The sequence below is a fragment of the Grammomys surdaster genome, unplaced genomic scaffold (genome assembly GCF_004785775.1).
Source record: "Grammomys surdaster isolate TR1022 unplaced genomic scaffold, NIH_TR_1.0 62, whole genome shotgun sequence".
NCBI classification, from domain to species: Eukaryota; Metazoa; Chordata; class Mammalia; order Rodentia; family Muridae; genus Grammomys; species Grammomys surdaster.
The window spans coordinates 3,371,479-3,391,462 of record NW_021604564.1 but is presented as its reverse complement, the minus strand read 5'-3'; the positions used below and the strand labels follow the sequence as shown (position 1 = coordinate 3,391,462).

The following is a 19,984-nucleotide window of genomic DNA, read 5'->3' as shown; positions in this document are numbered from 1 at the left end:
TTAGAGCTTTCATTGGTACTCAGCATTTGATACATGTTAGTCATTCAGGGGTCACATGAGAACATATGGGGGGCACATAGTGAAGTTTCCTTCATCCTCAGTGTGGTGACTTAGCTTTGTGTTTCTTAATGTTATCTGAATAACATAGAAGTTAGCACAAAAAAAATCACAGGTTTTTGTTGCTTTCAGACCCCTTGGTTTTCTATATCTAAAATTTCTATATCTACAATTTCAACTTCAGCTGCGTGTTTCAGTCAGATCTCAGGCCACATTAAACTAATTTTGCTCTTTTTATAGGATGTCAGAACACTTGTCCTTTGTATATCACCAATCCTTTAATCTCTGCGCCAGTTTCCCAGACTTTTACATCTTCTTCGTCCTCTAGGAATGGCGTTATCTCTCTTTGCCTTTAGATATCAGTGTAGAAGCTTTGTGTCTAACTGCTCTAAAAACTTAATATGTTCACATGGGCTTCTTTGGTTCTGAATGCTATTATTGGGGATGGAGGTGATAAAAATAGAATCCCAATTTAGTTTTCATATGGAAGTCTTGAGCGCCTGAATCTTGTCACACTTGCCAGCAGTAGGCTTTTTTGCAAAGTTTGCTTTCTGCTTTTATCCAAACTCAGCCCTGACTGGCCAAGGAAGCTTAATAACCACAGACAGAGCTCCTAGGAAAGCTTTCAATAATCCTGCTGCCTCTCCTCTTCCTCAGCATACACATAATCACCCTATGTCAGTGGCATACTAGGCTAAATAAAAGAAAGGAAGTTAATCAGAACTGTGAAGCTGGAAGAAGGCTACAAAGGAAGGTGTGAGGGAAACAGGAACAATGAGAATGAATCAAGAAATCAACATGTATCTAGGGTTCACTATGTGCCTGGCAATGTGCTAGCTGCTTTCCATGTATCATTCAATTACATCCTTACAGACTAAATAAGAGGATCATTAATCCTATTTAGTGAATGATGAAATCAAGTACTAACAGGTATCAAGCAAACAACTTGAGATTGTGCAGTTACCGAGGGATGGAGCCTAAACTTTCTAATGTGCATGCTTTTTGTTCTATTTACTTTTATCTAGGGGAAGAGTCCAAGAGTGTTTGAATGTTGGGGAGAAGCTGAGGTGGGGAAAATTCTCATGTTCTTTTTACTTCCTTCCTGCTTTTCATCCTCTTTTTAATTCAGTAGGCTTTAATACTGTATTCGTAACTGTAACTTATAAACAGTAATACACATGTCTCTACATTAACGTCAGAAGCACAAAGTCTTGTTGAGATGAGCAAAAATATGATACATCAGGACAATTCAAAAGGGGTATCAAGATAATAGGAAAATGTAATATAACTGAGTTAGAGTCATGTTAGCTATTGCTGAGTTGTAATGTGAGAACTACATTACTATGAACTTAGTAAACTTATTCTGGGAAGAACATAAACATTTAGTAGAGAGGAAGAGTAACTCACAAATCACAGATATTTTATAATATTGTTTCTCATTTGTTGATAGGAAAAACTTAATAACATCTTTGAACCAAAAATTGCTTGCTTTCATATAATAAATTCATAATACCAAGTGTGTATACATATTTCTGTTTTAACAGCAATCAGAAAAGAGGCTGGAAATTATCCTTATCCAGTAATTCTTTGTTAGTTTTTATAATACTTCAGTGAGCACCCATTCTGTGCTTACTGCATAAACAATTTTGTAAGTATGCATGCTTATAATATACTTAAGTTGCAAAATCCGTTGTATTAGCCCTGAAATCTATACTCAACAATAAATTTTACTATGCAATCTAGAAAATACAAGACTGAATAAATGAAATTTGATCTGGTCATTGGCAGAATACAATGATAGATTACATATAGTACTGAGAAGAAAAGAAAGACCTCTTAGATAGACAGAGGAAAATAAAATCCAATACTAGGATTACTGACACATGCCTTCAAAGGGCAAGTTAGAAAACACTTGGAAAGAATGATCATGTGTTAAATGTTTACAAAATTGCTAATGTGGTGGCTTATAAGTACAATCCCAGTCCATGGAATGTTGATGCATAAGAATTGCAAATTTGAGGACAGTCTGGAATATGTAGTGGTTTCATGGTGGATGGATCTGAGCTCCATAGTGAAAATACAAGATCTGGAGAGGCATCTCTATGGTAGACTATTTTCCTTTCATACCCAAGACTACGAGTTTAAAAGTCGTCACCAAACAAAAAATTCCCAGCACATCACATCCTCTGAACGTAGACAAGTAACCGTGAGTCTACTATATGTGATAGTTTTTATTTGCCATTCATGGCAAAAATATTGCTCTAGAACAGTGCTTCTCAACCTTCCTAATGCTCTGACTTTTTAAAATATCATATATGTAGGGTATCTAATATAAGAGATCCCTGGTGGGGGGTGGGACCCAAAGGTTGAGAAGCATTGCTCTAAAGAAAGGCTGAAAATAATGGGGCAAACTGTACGCTCCACAGAGGAAGGCTGATCACTCAACTGTCATTCACACAACCCAGAATGGAACTATCAGAGTATACAGCCTTAGGTTTCCTTTTGCTCCTGTCTGATGACTCTACAATGAAATGCAACGAAGAGCTGCAGTATTAACTTCCTGGATATTTTGGGGTCTCCTTTTTGTTTGAGTTTATTGCAATTTCTTGAATCTTCAAACTGATCCTTAAATGAGCAAAGGAACTCTGTCCCTATGGCTGAAAGGCATTCTTATGCTAGTTATTAATATTCCTTTGAGAGGCATAGTCAGAGAGGCTTCTACAACATACTTATACTCCAAGGAGAATCAGTTATAGTTTGTGAAATCCTAATGGATAGAAGTTTCCATATCAAACAGAGCAATCAACACCTGTTCAGAACTACAGTAGACCTTTGCTTTAGAAATACAAATGCTACTGTGTAGGGACAGTTAGTTATAAACAGGCAACTTGGTTTACCTCTTAGTAAGTAGAGGTTTATATGTTGCTTATATACTAGCAATAAGCTCCACTTTAGCATGTGCAAGAGAGGAAAGGCAACACAAGATGAGAATTACAGCTAGACTCAGTTTCCACCTGTCCTTGGAACTCCTACCACTTGAGTGGGCCACCATTTCCCTTCTGTACATGAAGAGAATGGTAGATATATCACAGTACAGCTGTGAGGCTTTGAAGCTCCTTGTGTGAAAATTCTCTCGGAACTATTCAGGGCAAGGAAACTTGATTTTAATGTTGTTATGATTATAAGAGATTCATATGAACTATATGCACATCAATACTAAACTCTGAAAATTTTAGCATTATACCATCAGTAGCCTCTATTGGATGCACAAGCTGCTGAAGGCTATACAAATACAATAATATAATTACAAATACAAACAATATAAATGCAAAAACATAAAAACTAAAGGTTTGAAACCTGTGAGTGGATGTTATTGCATTGTAGAGATTTGTCAATTGCTAAAGGAACGAATTGGTTTAAGAAGCATATTTCTCATCAGGCAGAGTCATGTAAAACTAGACATCAGTTGCATAGGAGTTGGTTCCATGCATCACTGAGTTAAACATGTAAATGATAAGAACCACATTATATAGGTTAGAAGGATAATCAGTATACTACGGTATTTTGGGTGGGGGTTACTGTTTGTACTGCCGTTGCATGTGATAGTATACTAATGAACAGTACTCCTTGAGTAGCTTTAATGTGATTCATTCTCAAGAGCTCTCACCTCCTTCAGTTCAGCTCTTACACGCGGTACTGATTCATTCTGAGCAATTGCTAAAAAAATTTTTTTAACAAAATACCCTGTTTCATCAGAAGTATCTGTGTATTAAACTCTTAGAACAGAGGCTAAGACAACTTTCTCTTGACTCTAGGACATTGTAAAAGTTTGCGATGTATTCACATGCATTGTATTACATAGTACTTATACTGTTTCATAATTAAGTACATATCAAATGCCAAAGAATATATGCTATTCCAACCAGATCAAATTTGTCCTAAATCTACTGATTATCATCTGACTTATTAAGAACATATTCTTACTGAATTAAATAGATGCATTACTAAGAATGCTTCACAAGCTAGAGCAAAATTACTTACTAAATTTAGTATTTGTATATTTAAATGATGGCTAATGTACTTCGAGTTTGTGTGGATTCCTTCTTCTTCTCAGCCTTTTTGGGGGTGACAAGTCTTTTTGTATGCCATCTAAATGTACTTCAATTTTTGTGATTTCTTACTGTAGCTTGTATGTTCTCATTGTCACTCTCAGCTGCAGTATCGGCCTCTCAGCAGCCTGCAATCATTTATGAGGCCTGGCTTCTTCAGACAAAACTATGCAGCATTTTGTCTGCTTTGTGTATATTATTTGCTTTTCTGTCTAATAAGTACATGTACTATATGTCTTGCAAGCATTTCTTTATTCACTAACTATAGAGATCTCTACAGTTTATTCTTTTCTTTGTGTTTGCATGTCAGAAGTTATCAAATTAATGATGGAGAATACTGAACTCGCTGTAGAACTTTGAGAATCTAGATATCCCTTAGGGCTTTTTCCATCTCTTTCATCACAATCACAGAGTTGGAAACAGAACTACACTTTTGCTGTTTCTGAGGGTCTTTACACTTAGCTGTCACTGGTTGTATTAGATTTTTCATATTTGCATAAAGTTAGAATCTTACTTTGGCTTACAATGATTGATAATGGAAGAATGATAGCCATGGGGAGATCTCTTTCTCACTTTTGTTTTCAGACAGTCTTAATATTTAGTTTTTTAAGTGGTGAGATGGAACTCACTGAAATATATTAGCCATGTCCTGAATTTGGAATAATCCTCCTGCCTCTGGGTCACAAGTTCTGGTACTGTAGATGTGTATCACTGTGCCTAGCCCTTTATGATTTTTGAGAAGTAAAAAATGATTCTTTAGCAAAGTCATACACTGGATAAAGTTTGAACATTGTTAAGTTCTTCTCTCTTGGATCCTATGTGGTCTCTTATTTAACAAATATTATTCTGAAATCTTAGACTAGGTTTCCTTCAGGAAATACTGATTAAGATAAACATTTTGGCAGGCAAGTAACATTTTGGAGGTGTTTCCAGAGAACTGGAATGTGGACATGCATAGATAGCATCCAAGAGGGAATTTGTTAGATGGTTTTGTGATGTTTTTGGTCCTGTTAAAATCCTTTAAAGAGTGAGGAGTTGGGGAGAATGTGTCTCAGTACCAAACCTATAAAGAATAAAGCTGTAGCATATTTGTCCTGGGCATGCTTCCCTAGATATCTCAAGAATACCATTGTTCTTAAAATACCTAGGAACATCTTGAGAGGAACTAATAAGTCCAAGAATCTAGTCTTAAAACTGCAGTCTCAAATTATTTTATCAGAAATAGAAATCAGCTTCCCTCAGTAGTTTATTTATTATACATAATATACCCTATTGTAGTTCTATTATTAATGTGACTGGTATTAGAATTGGTTCCTTTCTAGAATATATCTTAACTATCTGATTCCATTATTTTTAGTTTTCAAGTGAGAAAACAGGGGTTCAAAAAGGTCAGTTGAGTTTTTATATCACACGGAAATTCAGAGGAGGCCTATTTTTATCCTAAAGGGATTTCATGATCCTTTGTTTAAGCCCTGTCTGCCACAATTCACTGCCTTCAAAATTTGCAAAAAGCAAGTGAAATCAGGTTCTATTTCAGTCACATAAGAATCTTAAATCCCAGCACCCTCTAAGGTGAAACAGTCAGCCTCTATATAACATAGTGAGAATGCTTGCAAGATGCCTCCTTTTGGTAAAATCACTCTTCATTAGCATCTATCAACTTCCAGATAATCACGGGATTCTGACTTATGCCATTCCCATGTAACTAATTTTAAACAATCCAATCAGAATGAAAATAATGTCTATGTCTTCTGGGTAGAAGCTTCTGCTTTTTTATTTTTTAATTATAGGAGATCTTAATTTGAAATCATGGTATTTATGGTCAATGAAGCCTCATTCAGCTAGTATTCCGTAGATACTTTTATCAAGGAGGCCATTCTGACCTACATTGGGCATGTAATATGAGCAAGATACCAACCTTTGTTCTTTCAAACAATTGGATATTGGGCTCACTTTGGAGAGAAATCCAAATCATTCTGTACTTCTTGACTTTCCTGTCTCTTTTACTGATTGCTGATCTCATTCATGTAAAATATAGTTTTATATAATAATAAAAATTGGTAAATTACTTAGCAACTGACTCAGATATTAGCAATGACTTTCCTCTCTGTGGCACCCTGTATGCCTGTTTGTTATACATAGACAACTCCTTTCCTCTTTTTTATTATAGGTCAAAACTATTGCAATCCAAGGTCTCCCCTAGAGTACCTTTAGATCACCATTTTCTCTTGTGCGGATGTTTTTACTAATGCATTTTTAGCTCCCAATTTGTTGTTTGTTTTTAAAAAACTCAGATTGATACAGTTTTCATGTTAAGAGTAACACTTGTTCAAAATATCCATTCTTCCAGGGTGTGCTTATTGAGTAATAAGATTTATTGTCCTGTAATTATTAATATCCCTTAGTTTAGAAAGCCAAAAATGAAATTGACCTGAAATTTCTTAACCTATAGAGAAATAGCTTCAGAACTACTTCTGGTGCTTATTTAACAGGTCTCAGAATGCCTGAAATGAATTGTCAAGAGTGGATCCACATTTTAATCAGGCTCTAACTTTTAGTGTACATTCTGGAGAGTCAGTAATCAGTTCACACAAAACCAAAATCCAGCAAAAAGTATTCAAAGTTATTCAAATGAATAAGCATGAGTTAAGTTTAAAATACAGAACCACAGATTCCAGCATCAACACACTATTTACAAAATTTACTATATATATCACAGGAGTACCGGGACTGAAGAAGTTCCTATCCTCATGGTACTTGATGGATTAAACAATGAGAACTTTTCGGAAAGATGTTTTATCTCATTGATATACATGGCACATGCCATTACCTTGGAAAATCTGAAAGAAAGCTCTGGCCATTTTCAAAAACTTGGCTAAGATGATGGAAAACATTTAAGAATAATGGTAGAAAAAATGTTCATGTTTTCTTGAGATTCTAAAAATTTCACAGCTAAAGATACAGTTTAAACAGGTTGAAAATGACATATTGAAGATTATTTTGGAATAATCTGAGAGATTCATTGATATTTATTTTGAACACTGAAATAATGAAGTCATTTAATTTTGATCTAGTTATAGACAATTTAGTAACTAAATTAAAATTGAAAATCACATTGCTAGTAAGTACAATAAAACTAAGTGATGATGTGGTTAATGTCTTATCAAAAATAGAAGGTAATTTTTATGAAAGTAAAGAACTGTTAGTACTCCCCTTGACCAGGACAGGAGATGTACTTGAGTCTAAAATCATACATATGGTGAAAGCATTGTCACCTACTTTTTGGTGTTTTAAACATTGTCATTGTTATCATTATCATCATCATCATCATCATTTTTATAAAGTGAAAATAGATTTTAAAATAAATGTAATTTTGACAACTTAGGAAATGACTCATTAAAATAAAATACAGATACTGATAGGAGGCCCAGGTAAAGTGCTTACTTTGCAAATATAAGGACCTAAGACTAGCTTTCCAACACACATGTAAAACGTTGGATGTGGCTGTGTGCATCTATAATCTCAGCACTGGGAGGCAGAGACAGGAAAATCCGTATGCTCTCTCCAATTAGAGAGTTACAGTTCATTGAGAGAGCTTGTCTTAAAATGTGAGATGGGGGACGATAAATCTGACATGGACCTCTGGGTTCCATACATGTATGCATAATTATGCATACCTGTACATACATGCATATACCACACATACATACCAAAAATTAAATAAAAATAAAGTGAGCTGAAATAAGACCAAAAAATTAAGTTTGAATTGACACTTGATTCAGAACATTACCAAGAAGGCAGCAAATGCGTGCATAGAGGAAGTACTGAAATGAAGCATGAGTGGTTAAAGCACAGCAGAGATAGAAGTCAGATCTCACAGTCAGCATCAGAGCACACTGCGACTCTCTCGTTCTCAGCTGGTTTTTAGTGTTGAAAAGAATAGCAAAGGCATTCAGTGTTACGGAAAACACAAGGAAGGAAGGGGAATCAAAAGGCAAGGTGTGCGTACTGGTTTTGTTCATTTCCCAAAGCGTAATTGTTCCTTACCATGAAAATATTCCTTCCTATTGTTAATATTGGACACTTAAAAGAAAATGTTTTCAATAAGAAGCATCATCTTGTTCAGGAGAGTGGATGATATAATGCTAAGAATGTCTGTCAGCTCCACTACAATAGAAACCATGTCTGTCTGTTCATATGGAAGGTTCCACAACTGAAGGGGGACCTGTCACAAGAAGGCAAACACCCAATAAAGGAATTAACAGATATGTGTTTTATAGTCAGAAATCTTATGTAATTATCTACTATGACCAGACTGAGACATCAAAATAAAAATCAGTTCAAGTTCTGTGGTTTACAATTGTTTTATATACCCAGGACTGATAGGTGTGTTCAATAGTATTGACTACTGTTGTAATCACTTACTATTCTAAATATGGTAAGGAAATGAGATAAAGAAGTAGGCGAGTGTAGAAAAAATTTATTCATGTGAGAAATGGCAGTTGTTGTTTTAGACTATGTTAATTAATGTGTAAAGTTATTGTAATAATAATAGCTAGAGTAGAATGAATAACCTGCCATTTTATTTGATATTCTTAATGTTTCTTAATTAGTCCCCTTGTCCCATTTGTTTTCTTTATATAGGTTTTCTGATAAGATAATTGCTGAAAGAATAGATTCACACTGCATCTAAAGCATAGATAGTTCTATACACACGCATCACAATGAACAACTTCCCAAGGTATAGAAGACATTTATAAATACTTGCTTTTTTCTGAATTGAAATCTAGGTAAAAGTAAATTTTTATGCGGCTGAGCAATATAACTCAGTAGTAGAATACTGCCTAGCATTTGCAAACAGCCTTAAGTATCAGTGAATAAATAAATAACTCTTTTGTATAATGGAACTTATTATTGTTTAAATCCATTAACTTGTAAGAGTCATATACTGAAGACTGTATTCTTGGAGGCCTTGCAGCTCGTCTCTGCCTGATACTGTCAGGATAACTAACACAGAAGCTGTAAATTGTTTCTGAGGGCATAGTGAGAATCAAGACAGATCAAGGATGTCCAGGCATGGTGGAAGAAGACCACATAACTTTTATACAAGATCAAGTTCCTCACTTCATGCTTTCATGGTAGTGTTATGCATTTCCTTTCAATTGACCTTGAGCTAGAGTCTCTATGCATACCACTTTACCACTCTTCACACCAAAGCAGCATCCTGAGCTTGCAGGAAGCAAACACTAGGATTGAATTTAAATGACTTCTCCTGTCTTTCTAAATATACTGTGACTAGGAACACTGAAAGCTGTAAAGAACAATTTACCTAACTATGTTTAATTTTAACATATCTCTGATTTCAAGTGTAAAGAAATTGGCAGGAAGAAAATATTTTACTCAACATGTTATTATTCAGCCAATTCTAAAATGTATACTGTGTATAGAGTTACATTTAAAGTAACCTTTTAAGAACTAAATTTGGGTTGACTAATAAAGAGAAAATAAAGACATAAATTTCCCTTTCAAATTCATAGAATAGAAGTTCAATAATCAATAAATAATTTCTTAACTGGAATCCCAAATATATTCTCCAACTTCCTTTAAAGCAGATCAAAATTACTGCATGTTCAATAAATGAATACCTTTTGTCTGCAGTCTAGTCATCTTGGGGTTTTCATGCACCCTTATGGTGTCTTTTACTGGCATATTAGAGCAAAGCTGAAGTCAGGTGTCAGCTCTTCTCACAGGAATTGTAGCCTTACTGATTCTCATTGTTTGGCACTCATAATACCATCCACGTGGGATATGGAGTCCTTTTAACTTCTAACATTATTCTTACATATGAGTATCTTCTCTGCAGTTTTCATTCACGGACCTGGTATTTTGCATGAATAAATTTCAACTTTACATCCTATTTTATTTATTCTTAAAACATTATATTTTTAATTACTACTTGGTTATATTGCTGCATTAGAATTGTTACTTAACAGTTACTGATAGAAATTGCAGCAGCAGAAGAATCTGGATACTGGATAAAAGATGCAAAGTGTGACCTTCTTGTCTAAAATCAATGAATAGAAATGTGTGTGTTCCACAAGTATTAATTCCTGTTACTTTTAACTATGAAACCACATAACTATTGTGATTAATCTTTAATTAAGTGTATTAGAAGTTTGTTCTTTGTGTCATATTTGTGCTTCCCATAAATATGCTATTTTAAAGAATATTATTTCTGTGGAAGTGGATGTTTCCGTGGTTCTAAATCTCTAAAGGGAAGTAGGCATCTTAAGAGGCATCTTTAAAGAGACAATTCATATACACAAATATAAAGGACATGTTTAAAAGCCCATTTATACACAGTTGAGAGGTGAATACTGTTTGCTATCGGCTTAAGGAAAATCAATCACACATCTGAGAAGCAACGTTAATGTCTTTCCTTCCTTCCTTCCTTCCTTCCTTCCTTCCTTCCTTCCTTCCTTCCTTCCTTCGTTTCTTCCTTCCTTCCTTTCTTTGTCTTTTTCCTTTCTTCCTTACTTTCTAAGAGAGTGAATGTTTTTTATTTCTTTCTTCTTATCATTATATTTTACTTATTCACTTTACATTCTGCTCATTGCCCACCTTCCGGTGAGTGGGTGTATTTTAAAGGAGGAAAAAAATGTATTTATTTGTATTACACATTTTATATATTAGAACTTGTTTTCAAATTTCTAATAACTATTAAAAATTATGCTACAGAATTTTTTATTTCCTGAGTAAAATATGAATTTATTTAAGAAGAAATTTAAATTATGTAAAATAAAATATTTCACATTTCCAAAGGACTGCTTAGAAAATTATAGAAATTATAACAGTTTTCTTTTCTTCATTTACTCTCTTATGAATTGGTAACTCTTGCCGCACAGAACCAGATTTCAGAAGACAGATGTACTAATCTTATATGGAACTTGACATGCTTGGTTAAACATTTAAGTTGATTTAACATTTAATCGAGAGTTGCCCCCCACAAAAATAGTGTAAAATCATATATGTTTTTTTAATTCTAGCTTAACATTTTTATGAGCTTTATGTTAAAATCTAGTAAAAATTGAACATTTCTTTCATTCTGACATCACAAAATAAACTGATCTTTATTTTAGAAATTTTAATTAACAACTACATCATTAGAAGCATTTTATTATACCAGTGCAGATGTCACAGTTTTCATAGCAAAGATGTGTCTGTTTCACAATAGGCTGGAAATTCTAAATTTATGATGTTTAAGTAATAGGGTTATACATTGTTTTATTCAATATAAGTCCAATAAGACATAAAATCAAAAATGTTTTAACTTTTCAACATTCATCTTTTCATTTTGTTAATTGATTTTTTTCACACAAAAATACCATAGATAACATTTAGAATTCTGCACAGATTGCTTCCATTTCTCCATCCCTGACGGTTCTACTTATACTTCTTGGCATCTTTGACATTTAAGTACTTACTAGGAAGATTTCAGCGGTGAAATTTTGGGTAAATTAATGTGACTCAAAAAATCAGCTTCGTCCTTTATTTTCTTATTCAAAGTCTATCTTTAAAAATTGGAGTTAATAGTAAGACAAAATCAGCAAATCATTCTTTATGTAAGGCCTTACTTTTGGTTTAACATCCTTCAAAACAAGTAAACACCTTGAACTTGGTATCTTTATTCTAATTCAAATATTTCCTTTCGTAAAACTTAAGTTACATGCAAAAGTGAAGAAAATTATTTCTTATTCAGCTTCCTAGTAGAAAGGTTTTGCCCTCAGATTTACAATTTCATGTTTTTTTAAAAAATAAAACTGAAAAAAAAGAAGGACACAGAAATACAACCAATAGAATCGACAATCAATGCTTCAAACAATGACCTCTCGCTTCCTATAGAACAGAAAGTAAGTATCCCGGGCGCGGTCTCGATAAAATAGGGTATCGTTTTTAGACGGAGATAATGATGGGAGCTTTTAAATTCTACAGATTAATGATCCTAGGAGCTTAATGCTTCCTGGGCTTACTGAAACTCTTAACCATCTGGCTTCTGGAACCAGTGTGACATTTTTTGGGAGCAGCAGAGGGCGCTCTGGCGATGTTGACACCAGATGCTTTGGTTCCCTGTGCTAGCATCTTACTCCCTGGAAGGAAACACACTATTTCCCAGGAGGGTTGTCCCTGAGTGTCTCAACGGGTCAAGCTGTTCCGAAATTATCCCGAGAAGCTCTAATTTCAGACCACTAGATGAAAGTTGTGATTGCCAAAGGACTCCCATGGTCCTCTGCACGAAAGCTCTCTAATTGTCCACTTGGGTTGTTTTGCTGGAAAACTGTTGAGCACAGAATTTCATAGCAGAAAAATTTTGTAATGGACATTAAGTTGGTTGATTATTTATAAAAGAAATTGAAAATAATTAATTTTAAAAGTATATAAACACTGTGAATCAATAACCACACTGTATTTAATATTAGCAACCAGGTGACTAAATCCTGTATTTACTCCCTTACTTTTTAAATTATTTCATACTACAGATTTCATTTCTATTTAGAGAATATTTTTTTAACCGATTAAGCTTTCTGAAACTAGAGTTTAGGACTGCTGTAAACAAGTAAGATTAAGCTGGGTTTGTGTTATGAAATGTGAATTACAGTGATGTAAGCAGGACTATAAGACACCTTTTGCTTTGTGAAGGATTCTGGGACTGTGAAGATAGGCCACCAGTGTATCTAGATAGCTACTGGAAGGAAGAGCATCTGTTGCAAGCTTCAGCTCTTCAAACCCATTCCCATTTCTGGTGATCCTCCCCCCCCCGCCCTGCCGATATTGCACAAAATCAAATGCAAACCTAAAAATTGTGGATACAAAGGTCCTAATTTATAGAGTTTTAAAATCAGAAAACAACAACAACAAAAAGCTACCTTTTGGAATGGAGTGAGAAGGAGTTAGAGACGCCTGAGGATATTGTTTCTGACCTCATTTATTTCCTGAGCCATTGGTTATACTTTGACCATTCAGGTGGAAGAGAATAACTGCTATAAACACACATCGTTTTGGCCATTGTTCCTATATAGACCATTTCTAGGCCTAGATAAACATCACTGCCACTGTCTCTTCACACAAGCTTGTTTAGTTTATCTATGACTGATGTTTGACAGTATATATGATGTGAATCTACTAACAAATTCAAACATGGAACATTTTCTTTCCTGGACCCTAGGCTGAATGTAAATCAATTTATTGCCTATTTCTCTTTCCATTGCAAATATGGCTAACTACAGAGCATAGTATTTTACCATTTATGTACAATAGTCTCAGTATTCAAGTTAGAATGCTGAGAATTTTAAATATGTGTTGAATGCATTAATTCAGACACATATGACCCAGAAGTTCTAAGACAAATCTTAATTATATGGGGTTTGGTAAGCTATTCTGCCTCCCAAATGAGCTGGGCTTTGCAGTATGGTTTTCTCTGCAGTGTTGAATTCAAGCCTCCTAGGCCTGCAGTGCTACTGTGAGAACTGATGCTCAGGGACAGCTCCTGGGCACCATCACCCCACAGAAAGCCTTGTGGAGAGCCAAGACAGTGGTTGCAGGCTGTTTAACTCTTGCCTGCTCTGGTCACTAACTCCATCTCGGTCTCAGCCTCTTTAATATGCCTTGAGGCACACTCCAGGGTCCTTTGAGAGATATCTTTGGTGACCACATCTGAGATAAGATCTTCAACTGAGAACCATGTGTTTCTCTCCTCAGGGTAGTGATTTAAGGAAAAAGGTAATTAATTCTATTTAATATCCCTCTAGCACATTTTGTTAACTACTCGGATTACCAGAGTGCATGGTTTCAGCAAAACACTATTTAGTTGTTTACCATCTTTCCATATTTCAAGTTTTTATTTGTAAATTACCTAACATCCTGGGGTTTGGGGTGGGGTAGAGAAGAAGCGATTCTATGATTCTATTGCCTTGTTTGCAGAATTACCACAAAAGGAGGATGAGACAGGGAGAAGAGTAGGAAGAGGAAGGGGAAGATGGTCCTGTCAGCAAGGCATGGAGGGTTCAGCCACTTTGGGGATGTCCTTCTCCAACCTCTCCTTTGTTCCCAGGCCAGGCAGGCCACTACAGAACAAAGACTTCCATCAAGGCTCTTTCTCAGCAGTGGTTTGCTCAAGGCTTCAGGATTATGAAGTGAACCTACCTTAACTAATTCTATCTCATGGTCTTCCGAATAAATTAATTTACCAAGTCTTAGAGTTTCTGGCTTGGCCTTTCCCTCTTATTGGACAATATTGACTGATTTGGGTATTGTCACTTTGCCTTGGTCCTTTAAAGCCAGATGACAAGACTGACATGAGACTGGGAGAACAGTGAAAGGCTTGGGGTGGGGGTCCTATTTTCACAGATAATTGAGTCATTTGAGGTTTCTTGTGCGGTGTGGTCCGGGGTTTCACTAATGCTACACCCTTCTCATCCGTTTTGTTTTCCCAACTCGACCCAGAATTGTGGAAATCTCAACCTATTTTATTTTGAAAAGGCCAGCGCTTTCTGAATGCGGACTCTTAGACCATTTGCACCAATGGGAACTACAGCTTTACTGACAGCTGTTAATGAAACCTCTAACATTCCTCTTGGGGCTATGCACGCGGATTTCCTGGATTCTCGCTTGAAAAACATGGCTGTCTTGCATTCTAAAGATTTTTTAATTAATGCGAGGGGTCCTTGTGCGGGACAGGTTGGGTTCATTTTAGAAATCTGCAATTGTTTCTCCCCATCCTTTCTGACATCTCTCCGATATCCTTCAAGTGCAGTAGTAGGCTCCGCTCTTGGCATTCACCGCGTGCCTTAATTGTATGACATTAAATCAAGGTCCGCTGTGAACACGGAGAGCAGGGTCTCTGATCTTGATCCAGAAGCAACTGGCTCACTGCAACTACTACTGTACTTTCTCTCTGTCCTTCACCCTCCCTTGGAGCTCAGTGCTTGGAGTCCCTACTCCTAGAGTCTTAACTCTGAGCAGTACTCCCACCTGAGCTTTCTCCCTGCCACATCTGCCAGAGTTGGCATTAATTAGTCTGCAGGGTAGAGGGTGCATGAGTCTGTGATACGTATGCATACATCTGCATGTCATTTACAGCGCACCTAAAACCCATAGATATGTCTATAAATCTAGTTTTCAAATGATGACATGGATCGAAGTTAATTACCTCTCTGGTACAGATCTAATTTCATAATTGTGTTATTTTCCTGAAGGCAATTAACTGAGTTGGTTCTCCCTGAATCCCTTCCTAAGACATTTATAAGGAAAGGCAAGTCTTTTAAGGACCGCGCCATGACTGTTCTGCTTCAGAAACCTTTGTCACTCATCCCCTGCTGTCAGAGAAGAAATCTAGCAGATATAATGGCGGATATAACCATGCATGTTTGTATGTCCGACAAACACACGTATATGCCTCTGATAGCCCGATTTTGGTTGGGAAATTTTGGGAAAAGATCTGAATCGCAGGCCGGCTGGGTCCTCCTTCTTTGTATTGCGGAAAAATTAACTCAACAGCACCTGCCAAGTCCCGGGAGAGCTGGGGCCCATCTGGTCTGGCTATGATTTTACAGCGGAGAGAAAAGGCTGCTTGTTTGGGCTTCCACAGGCTCTGGAGGGCAGAGATCGGGTCTGAGAGCCCGCTCCGGGGCGTAGATTTAAGGGCAGAGCAGCAGATGCGCTCTCTCTGACTGCGGCGGGAGTCGGGAGGAGATCCGAGTCTGGACTCGGCCGAGGGAGGGCAAGATGGAAAGAAGAATGAGGGGAGTTGACCTCTACGGGCGGAGCCCTCTGGACGCCGGGCAGGAGGCGGCAAGCAGCGGTTCTTTTCACAGCATTCCTTGCGGCTGGGTGGGCCAGGGGATGGACAGACTGCGCTCTCTTGAAGGAAGCCAAAGGGCTCAAGAGCAGTTTTTTTTTGCGGAGATCCCAGAGTGCTCCCCCTGAAAAACAGAATCAAAGGGCAGAATTAGAGCAGGAGACAGAGGGAGGAGGGGGAGACTGGAGAGGAGGGACAGGAGATGGGAGGAAGCACTCTAGGCAGCCGAGGTGACCGGCTGACCGGACCTAGAGAATTGGCCCAGGGGGCCCCTGCAATGTGCTGGGCGACGTGGGAGTTCCGAACTCAATCCTGGCTTCGGAAGCTGAGAGTATGCAGTCAGGATCAGAGAAGTGGTTTCCTGAGTTGGAGTCTTGAAAGCGAGTCCTCAGATTGTCCTCTGTGCAGTCTCAGCGATTTGCGCATCCCGCGCGCCCTTACCCGTCTATCCCCTCCCTCAGACCACACGCCAGAACCGCATTCTCCAAATCTCCACCCCTTCTTGGTTTAGAATTCTGTAAACTGCAAGACTGAAGAGTTCTCGCATGAAAATCGAAACGATCGATGAAATAAAGAATTTCATATAGGCATAACCCTAGAAATCCGAAGGCGAAAGAGCTGCTAGCTCTGCTCAAACCTGCAGGGGACCAAAGCGTTTTCAGAGGCTGCTCCGCGTGTTCTCGGAGGAAAGAGGAGGCTAAACGGTTTCCGCCGTATAAGGTGCTTTAGGATGGGCAGTGGGGGCAGGGAGGGGGTGGATCGTAGCGGTCCTGTCTTTCCCCCTCGCTTGCTGATCCAGCATTAGGGATTAATGGCTCGCTCCAGCCAAACAAATAAGGCATCTGCCTTCAGCACAAGAGGATTACACGGGCTGCTGACGTCACCAGTCAGACAGATGTTGGCTCCCAAAGTCCTGAACAGCTCACTGTGTCCTTGAAACCAAAGAGCCTCAGAAGGCTTGCAGCCCCCAGGAGCTGCGCCTGGGCAAAGCAAAGGGCACCCTCCTTGCCCTTGCTTACACTCCCCTGGGCGCAGCATGCTGGCCCCAAGACAACTTCCTAAGATGTAGCTTCTCAGTCTCTATAGCCTTCCCCGCAGCATTCCTCTGACCCCCACTGCCAACCCCCAGTCAAGGTCCAGGCTGGCTCAGCGCAAGTAAAAGTCATTTGGCTTCTGTTTCCTAAAATGGAGACAGTGAACTACTTTCTTATTCTTCCTCTAAAATCTGGCATTTAAGGGTTTGGGCATGCACAGTAAGCATCTCATGATGGACAGAGCTAAGCTCCAGATGAGCGACCGACCACCTCTTAATTTTATGGTCAAGGCTTATCTGCATTTTCTCAATCCTACCATCGTCCTTTCCCCAGGCCAAGGTCTAAATTTTTATGCTAACTCTTATGAATGAAGCCCCCTGGCTGGAGCAGCTTCCTAAACAATGACTCCCTTCCAACTTGTCTCTGCTTTCCACCAGAGCCTGGGCCACCATTACAAGAACCACAAGAGCCCGTCATGAAAATGATAAGAATACCACCAAATTCCACTTAATATTCCCCTCAAATGCTTTGAAGATTTTTTTTTATTTTTTAATGCGGATGTCTAAAACACATCTATCATCTACGCTAACAAACGACGACATTCAAAGATTCGCAGTTTCATTCTATGAACAAGTATGATGGTTAAGGATCCGGAATTCATTGCCTTACAAATCTCAATATCACTTTAGTTGTATTTCAAACTTAAATGTAAATTGTTCTTATTTTTCTAACTTGTCTGTCATTAATGATTTATATGCTCTTCCAGGCCTTTACAGGTCACAAAGACTGGTTACAAAATAAGTCAGAAGTCACAGGGTCGAAAGTGAAATTTTAAGGGAGCAGTTATATAATTCACAAGAGAAATAATTGTTATGAATTTCACTTCTGAAAAGGTTAAGGTAATGAAACTCATGCAAAAAACAATATAGTTATTTGACACAGAGCTACACTGAACCAATCCTGGATCAATATGTATGTGAAAGTCTGTTGCTTTCCTGGGGGATTGGGTGGGGGTTTGTCTAACTATTGCACTGTTAGCTATTCACCACAATGCCTATCCAGAAGTAAATGGGGTATGAACATCATATTGCCATTCATATTATCCCTGTCTATCAAAGTGGCATTTAATTTTTTCAATTCTATGCATTTAGAAACTCAGTCACTGATAAAAATCTATTTAATTTGCTCTAGTGCCATCCAGCTAATCACAGGCAAAATATAAAATTTCTCCTTCTCTACTCAGCTTTAAGTCTTATAAGGAACAGCCCATACCAAAAAACATGTATTTAAAATTGTAATTTACGAGTAACATAAGATAGAAATGACCTTTAGTTTGATTTTTAAAAAGCTATACCCATGAGAAAGGACAAATTTTTTAAGATGTAAATTACCATTTCCTTAAAACTTAGAATGTGTATATGTATGTTTTAAATTCAAATTTTAATTTTAATTTAAATTCAAGATTTATTCCAAATTGTTATAAAATATAACAAGAATTGTTTTGCCTCCAACAGATACTATGAAGGTAAACTTTCCTTTCACACCCAATTTTGCTGGAGTTGGTTTGCTTAATAATTAGTTCGCTGTCCATGGTTTTGATCCATATGCGGGAACAAGCTTCAGTACTTGGGAAAAATTTAAGTCAATGTGTTTCTGCATTAATTTGGCTTCTTAACAGTTTAAGATTATATAAAAGGAGGAGAATGATATGTGGCCCTCCTTTCTTCTTCATTCGGTTGTTTTCAGTTTTTCTGTATTTGTCATCAAATGAAGTACCAGAAACAAATGGGAGTGAGGGTTACATTTCATTATTTCTGAACTGACAAATGATCGCTCAATGTACCTATCCAAAGATCTTTAATAAATATGATACAAAAATTTTTATCTGCCCTCTTTCCCTCTCCCCCCCCTCTGGCTAAGAAAAGTAACACAGACATTCTTTAGTCTTGTAGAGTAATCTTTGTTTACCTTTGAATATGGTTTAACTAGAGCAAGAAAATTTATAAAAATGATACACCAAGGAAAAAAGAGAAAGAGAGAACAGAATGATATTCATCTGAAATCTTCCTGTTTCTATTATATGTTCATACATCTGTAGGCAGTGTAGATAGCTATCTCACATCTACAATGAGCCTATTCTGAGGAATCCCCCAAGTAACTCCTGCACTTTCTAAGGCAGTGAGGACAGCGGCATGATGATGCAGTGGCTAAGGCTCCTTCCTTACTCAGTAGTTCCATGCTACAATAGCAATAGCATTTCATCTTAGGTTTTAAAAAAAATCTAAAGACTGACACAGTAGAGTAACAATAATTTTGTCCTGGATCATTTCCAGGGGATGAATGGGGAAAGGAAAAAATAAGACTCCATCTCACCCCCAAATAATTGGATATTTTTTCTTTTATTTTCTCCAGATTATCGGGGGAGAGATATTATTTTCATTTATCTGTATAACCAGACACTTATGATCTAATGCCCTCCAGAACTCGTACAAATCTTTAGAGGGTACTGACCAGTACAATTTTTTTGTATTCAAGTATTTGGGCAGTAGGGAAACCAACCCTTGGTTTCAAAACAAGGTCCATACCCACCAGGCCAAGGGGCCCAGCCTTAACCGCTTGCGCTTTTCTGGGTATAAGAGGGCCGCTTCTTGCTTCTGCCTCTCAAAGTATCGAAAACTTAGGAAATCCTTGTACCGGAAGAAAATGGCCTAAACACAATAGGACTCGCCATTTTCTACTTGTAAAGCACAAAGCGCTTGGCGCTGCCTGCCACACAAAGAAAGCGTGGGCAGCAGAATTCTTGCACGTTTTCAAGAGGCTAGAAAATATCTCCCGCGAACCGCAATTTATATTGTCTGGACATACACACGCGCGCGCGCGCGAACACACACACACACACACACACACACACACACACACACACACACACA

The 19,984-nt window shown here is 37.4% G+C and overlaps 1 non-coding gene across 1 annotated transcript; it reads left to right on the top strand.

Moving 5' to 3' along the window:
• The first annotated feature begins 7,344 nt into the window (after positions 1-7,344).
• On the top strand, positions 7,345-7,473 carry LOC114619405. Its single transcript, XR_003711143.1, has one exon. It is a non-coding gene; the product is annotated as a U6atac minor spliceosomal RNA (small nuclear RNA).
• Positions 7,474-19,984: the final 12,511 nt, after the last annotated feature.